At 34.8% G+C, this 7,259-nt stretch overlaps 1 non-coding gene across 1 annotated transcript; it reads left to right on the top strand.

Moving 5' to 3' along the window:
* The first annotated feature begins 1,668 nt into the window (after window positions 1-1,668).
* On the top strand, window positions 1,669-1,771 carry LOC121100583. Its single transcript, XR_005832331.1, has one exon. It is a non-coding gene; the product is annotated as a U6 spliceosomal RNA (small nuclear RNA).
* The last annotated feature ends 5,488 nt before the right edge of the window (window positions 1,772-7,259 follow it).

Here is a 7,259-nt window from a genome sequence, read left to right as displayed (position 1 = left end):
CTCAGATCTGAAGAATAAGAGGATAAAACACTTTTTTAAAATGGGCTAAAGATATGAAGACATTTCACCTAAGATACATGAATGTTTAGTAAACATACAAAAAGATGCTCATCATCATTACCTAAGAGAGAAATGCAAATAAAACAACGAGATTCCACTAAACAACTCACTAGAAGAGCTATAATTATTTTTAAAATTGAAAAATCCAAAGTTTGGGAGGATAGGGAGAAATTGCAACCCTCATACACTGCTGATGAGAATATAAAATGGAAAACAGGTTGGCAGTTTCTTAACAGCACACTCATATACTTAACGACATGACCCAGCAATCTCACCCCTGGGTATCTAACCAAGAAAAATGAAAACATATGTCATTTGTATGCAAATGATCATAGCAGCATCAATCATAATAGCCAAAAACTGTAAGCAACCTAGATACCCATCAACAGGTAAAGGGATAAGCATAAAGTAGTAACCAAAAAAAAAAAAAAAAGTTATTAATTCATACAACAAGGATAAACCTAAAAAACATAATGCTTAGTGAAGGAAGCTAGATATAAAAGATATATTTATATGATTCCACTTATATGTAAAATGTCTAGAAAAGCCAAAATTAATTAGAGAGAAGCAGATATCTCCTGGGATAGAGGAAGGGAACAGAAATTGACTGCAACAAGCATCAAGGAACCCTTTGGGGTGATGAAAATGTTCTACAACTGGACCGTGGTGATGGCTGCACATCTAAATAAACTGACTCAAAATCATCATATTGAATGCTCAGAAAGGGTGAATTGTGTAGTATGTAAACTATATCTCAGTCAGGCTATAAAAAATAAAAAGGATATATTTTACATAGACCCATAAATTGCTTTAAAATGAATCCGATGTTAAAATAAATTGCCATTTCTCCTATTACTTAAAATAATAATCTTAACTAAAGATAAACCTCATGTATAACAATTAGTCTTTGGAGAACGCAAAAGTAGTTTTAAGATGACTGTTCATCTCTCTCACATATCGTTGGTGGAAGGGTAAAATGGTACAACCGCTAAGGAGAACAGTCTGGCAGTTCCTTAAAAGTTAAACACAGAATTACCATATGACCCAGAAATTCTAACCCCTAGGTATAAATAGAAGAGAAATGAAAACTTATGTCCATATAAAAATCTGTATATGCATGCTCATAACTGCATTATTCATAATAGCCAAAAACGGGAAACAGTCTAGGTGTCTATCAAAAGATGAATGCGTAAACAAAATGTGATACATTCAACGAGAAAATATTATCCAGCCAAAAAAGGGGATGAGGTATTGATACAGGCTACAACACAGATGAATCTTGGAAATTATTATACTGAGTGAAAGAAGCCAGTCACAAAAAAATATGTACTGTATGATTCCATTTATGTGAAATGTCCAGAACAGGCAAATTCAGAAACAGAAAATAGATTTGTAACTGCCTGGGGGTTGGGAGTGGGAAAGGATAGGAATGGGGAGTGACTGATAATGGGTATGAGGTTTCTTTTTAGGGTCATGTCATGAAAATGTTCAAAAATTAGATGGTGGTGTTGGTTGTGTACCTGTGTGACTATAAATAACACTTTAAATGGGTGAACTGTATTGTACGTGAACCATACCTCAATAAATCTATTAAAAACGGTGACTACTGTGCTCACTTAGCACATATACTAAAATTGGAACAATACAGAGAAGAACAGCATGGACCCTGCACAAGTTTGACACACAAATTCGTGAAGTGTTCCATATTTAAAAAAAAAAAATTATTATTGACTTAGGATTTAATGAAATATCAAAAGTAATTTCAGAGTAAAAATCTGGACTTCAGATCCTGTTTATTTGCTTTTGAGCATGTCTAACATTTTTCTCAACAGGTATGTTAGTGTTCAATTCATTGTGGCTAATATAAATCACTTTTAAAAAATCAACTTCATTTTTATGCACCAGTAACAAACAGAAAATAACATTTAAAAAATATCCAACAACAAAATGTACCTAAAGAATAAAAGTTAACTTGAAAATTTATTGGAAGACTTTAAATACAACCTAAATAAACAGGAGGACATACCATATTCAAGATAGAAAGACTCAGTATCATAAAATGACAATTTTTCCCTAAAGTCAACTGATTTTAACACAATGCCAATCAAAATTTAAAAATTTTTATAAGTTGATTCTAAAACTTACAATGGAGCAACAAAGCCCAAACAGACAAGCTGTCCAACCAGAAACAGAATACAGTAGGGAACTTTTCCTGCCTATACTGAGATTTATTATAAAGTTGTACTAAAGAAGTTAGTGTGCTTCCAGAAAAGAGACAAACTGACTGCTGGAAAAGAAACAGACCTTCAGATCTAAGAAAAACAATATTTAACAAAGTCACAACATATCACTGAAGGAAGGAGGAATCATTCAACAGTGCTGAAAGAATTGGTTATTCATTTGGGGGGAAAAAAAGAAACGGGATCCCTTGTATGTAACATATAAAAAATAAATTTCAGAAGGATTACAATTTTAAGTTGAGAAGACTAGTCTTTAATATTTTTAAATAAGACATAAGAGACAATCTTTATGAACTCAGAGTATGGAAGGTTTAAAACTTCAGACACAGAATAGGGCTAACCATAAGCATATGATTAATAAATTCAACTACATTATAATTTAAAAGCTCCATTCATCAATAAATACAACAAGGAAAAATAAAAAAAGATTAACTACAATACCACATTGCCAAAAAAAATTACAGTACCCTGAATATGTGTGCGTACACACGTGTGTGTATCCTGTAACATTTTATTTAAAAATAGGCAAAATGCAGGGGCGCCTGGGTGGCTCAGTTGGTTAAGTCTCCGACTCTGGACTTCAGCTCAGGTCATGACCTCAGAGTCATGAGACAGAGCCCTGTGTAGGGCTCCACGCTCACTGGGGAGTTTGCTTTTGATTCTCTCCCTCCCCCTCTCCCACTGCTTCTCCCCTGCTCATGCTCGGGTGCACGTACACTCCCTCCCTCTCTCTCAAATAAATGAATGAATGAATGAGTGAATAAAAGCTTTAAAATAAAAATCGGCAAAATACAAAAAAGTGTCCCCGATTAGGGGTGTGAGGGCCTCAGCAGGATGAGGCAGGTACCCGTGCTGGAATGGAGGGAACCGTGAGGTGTGGGAGTCAGAGTCCAAGCTTTGGCAGAGTGATGTGGGTTGAGCAGGACCTACAGAGCAGTGATCTAATGGCAGATGTCAATGACTGATCAGGGGGAGAAGGGTGCCCATAAAAAGATGCACTGTGCTATACATGCAGGAGTATAGGAATCCAAACAGGGTGAAGGGGGCTTCCACATGAAGTGCCTTCAAAGCTTAAATAGAATTTGGGGAGTAGGGTGCAATGTGTATGGCAGATTGAGTACATACAGTGGAACTGGGCAAATTAGGTAAATAAATTTAGGCTAATGATAGGCAAGTTTCTTACCGTTAGAGAATGGGATATAGAAAAAGGGAGAAAATGTGATTAAACTCTATAGAGTAGGAATGAAACTGGAGGCAGCAGCATGACTGATGAATGACACGGCAAAAGAACACAGAAGCCACCTTTAAAGGAATCCCACTGGCTAAATCGGGGCAAGGATGGGCATCAAAATAAATAACAACAGTTACTGATGATAGCTCACTGAATGAAAGACGGACGCACAAACTCGTACTGATATAGTCAATTAAATGAAAGTTTGATGAGGAAGGAGACAGTCACATAGTTTTAAAGTACCTCTGCCCAAAACAATTATTAAACACAGAGGGAAAATGAGTAATTTCACAGTAGAGAAATTACCATCTTAATCAAGTAATCAAGTTAACATAAACAGTAATGGGTCAAAATGAAAATCATGTGTCACCGGACAAGATACAAAGAGAAGACACAGCGTAACATCTGTGATATTCCTGCCAAATGTTCATAATTGCATGCCATCGTTAGGAAACAGCAGACGAACATAAAGGAAGAGACATTCTATAAAATAAGTGGCTTATACAGTAGAATGTTGAAAAGTGCCGAGGTCTTGAAAGTCAAACAAAGACTGAAGAACTGTTCCAGATTGAAGGAGACTGAAAAGATGTGACAAGTAAAATACAAGCCGTGCTTCTAAACTAGATCCTTTTGCTATAAAGGACATTATTGGGACTACTTGTGAAAATTGAACGAGATCTGAGGATTAGATGGTAGTAATGCATCAATGCTAATTTCCTGATTTTGATGGCTTTATTGTGGCTTATAGGACAATGTCCTTGTTTGTAGGAAATATACACTCATTTATTCAGGGGTGATGAGGCATCACATCAAATCTTCAGGGGAAAAATTTTCTTCTTCATTGTATTATTTAAAATTTTTTAAATTTAAAAAATAAATATATTTAATGCAGAGTTTTAAGAATATGATGGACAAAAGATACAAACGAACAACTCATGCAAGAAAAATACCGGTGGTGAGTAATCACATGAAAAGATGTTCAACCTCATTAGCAATCACAGAAAAACAAATGAAGACACAATAAGATGCTGTTTTGTAGCTACTATATTGGGAAAAGTTAAGTAGCCTGAAATTTCCAAGTTTTGGCAATGATTTGGTTCACTGGGAGCTTCTGTGGTGTTACTGGTGGTATATAAACTGGTCCAATGATTTTGGAAAACAATCAGCACTAATTTGTATAATTGATTAATATACTCATATAATACTCATAATTCTCTACACCTCTACTCTTATGTATATATTCCAGAGTCTTACACATGTGCACCAGAGCACAAATAAAAGAATGCAGACATTAGCAGTGCTTGTAATAGCAAAAATATATCTGTATCAATGTACAGATATATCAACTTCAATATAGATATAAGAAAGAAAACAGGCAAACAAAAATACCCAACAGCAACATAATCCAGGTATCTACCAATAGGAAAATAAATAAATTCATACAATGAAGTATTACTCAGCAGTGAAATAAATGAACTACAAACTACATACAATAATAAATAAATTTCAAAAAACCACAATGAACAAAAAAAGCAAGTCTCAGAAGACTTTTTGCAGAACGCTACCATTTTTAAAAAACTTTACAAAAAAGTAAAATTGAACAGCATATTACTTAAAGATCCATGTGATAAAAGCAGTATTATTAAAAAGTAAATGACTAACAAAATTGAAGAGTGACTGGGGGTCACGGAGGGGAGTAGGGCAGCGCTACAGGCAAGAAGAGGCATATGCTGATAGACACATACTTTATCAGTAAAATTCTGGTTCCATGTTGGTTGGTGGATTCTTGCTAGATCATCTTAATATTACACTTTATAATATATATTCCTGCTTGCATAATAAAAAATAAGCCGCCACGGTTTAGCAAAATAGAGTTTTACTTCGACAAGAATATTGTTTAGGTAAGCATCTTAATTCGCACACATGAACAAATGCTATTGCTGGGTAACGGATTTTCCTAAATCTCCTCTTCAAAAACAAAAGCAAAGGCAAGAGATAGACTCCATAGAACTGGAAGGTAGACTTGTAGATAAAAACTTAGAGCTTGGTCAACCAAAGAATGAGGCTAATTCATATCTACCATCAATTTGGTCTCAAAACTAGCATAAATGCTTGCTTAATTACTGCAAATTTGCAGAACTCTCTCATGGGAGATGGTCATTTTGCAAAAATTACTTAACAGGAGAAATAGGCAAACTGAAGTAATTTAATATACTTCAGGGTCTGCCCAAACAGTATTTCCTTTCTAATTATAAGCATTTCCCCTCATTGGTCATATAGGCTAGTGGTCATATACTCACCCCGACTGGCCAAAAGTGTGATGAAAAAACCTAACCCATTTTCAAGAACAAAATTTCTTTGCCCAATAAACAACCCCTTATATTTATTACACAATACTTTTATCTGACAAAACCCACAGTAATTCAATTTTCTCAACAAACTTGCATCATAGGTAAGGCACATATTATCAAGCAACACTTACTTCATGCATCATAGTATTTTTAAAAGTTTAAAAATAAGTTAGAAATGTTAATGATCTAAATCAAATTTTCCATCTAAATATTTATTGAGTACCTATAATATAAAAGGTACTTTATAAGGTGCTTCTCAGCATTTTATGTGATACAGACTGAAAATTTTAGCTATGTGCCACATCCTTGTTAAATGCAAACAAATTTAATATACTGGTTAAAAGGCATTTTGGACTAATTCTTCTTCAAAAGAAAGCCACTCATCCCGAAACATGTGTGTATTTCTTGGCTTGGATCACTATTGAATATCACGCCTGAGTCTTAACTCTAGGCTGCTTACGTAATACTGAGGAAGTTGGGGTGGAAACAACAGCCTCTCGGTTAACAACAGACGTCCTTTAGAGGAATTGTTGCATCATGTTATCAAGGGAACGAACAAAAACTAAATCCACACCATTGGTCCTTGTGGTGCATTTCACTTTCTATGTATATTTTTGACGAAGGTTGGGGCTTCAGGAATCTGGTGCTGATTGAGAGAATAAATATATTTGTATGCAATTTCTGAAACTAGAATATAGTGGGCACTAAAGAAATGCTGAGTGTATAAATGTTTCTTTCATTAGTCTATTTTAAACCTACTTCCAATATTTCCCTGTATTTGTTCAACGAAACGTAAAATATCCCTCCCCATATACACTTTTATTTCTCCGTTTCCTATTATTTCCTAATTGTTTTTTTTTAATTCATATTCTTTTAAAAGCCATTCCCTATTATTAATGACCAATATCATTCTTTTAAAAAATATGTATTGATCCATCTTCAGGAAATATGTATATACCCAAAAGTTTATTTGATATCTCCATCTGACATCTATAAATTGTTTATCTGACATCTCAGATTAAACATGTCAATAACTGAGTCCCTGTTCTTCCTCATTGCAGATAATATCAACTCCATTCTAATTGTTCAGGCTAAAAACCTGGCTACTATCCTAGATGCCTCTCCTCTTCTCACAGGCCACATCCAATTTGTCAGCAAATTCCACAGGCGTTGCCTTGGAAATATCTAGAATCCAACTACTTCTCAATGCCCCCATTCAAATCACCATCATCTCTCCTGGATTATTACAAGAGCTTCCTGACTGGTTTTCCCACTTTTGCTTCTAATGCCCTTTGGTCTACTTAACACAACTGCCAAAGTGATTCTGTGAACATGTTTTATTGTGTCACCCCTTTGTTCAAAACTGTCTAGTGGTTC

This window comes from Ursus maritimus, unplaced genomic scaffold (genome assembly GCF_017311325.1).
Source record: "Ursus maritimus isolate PB19 unplaced genomic scaffold, ASM1731132v1 scaffold_4, whole genome shotgun sequence".
Lineage (NCBI taxonomy): Eukaryota > Metazoa > Chordata > Mammalia > Carnivora > Ursidae > Ursus > Ursus maritimus.
The sequence above is the reverse complement of the archived record's forward strand: the minus strand, read 5'-3'. Positions and strand labels throughout refer to the sequence as shown.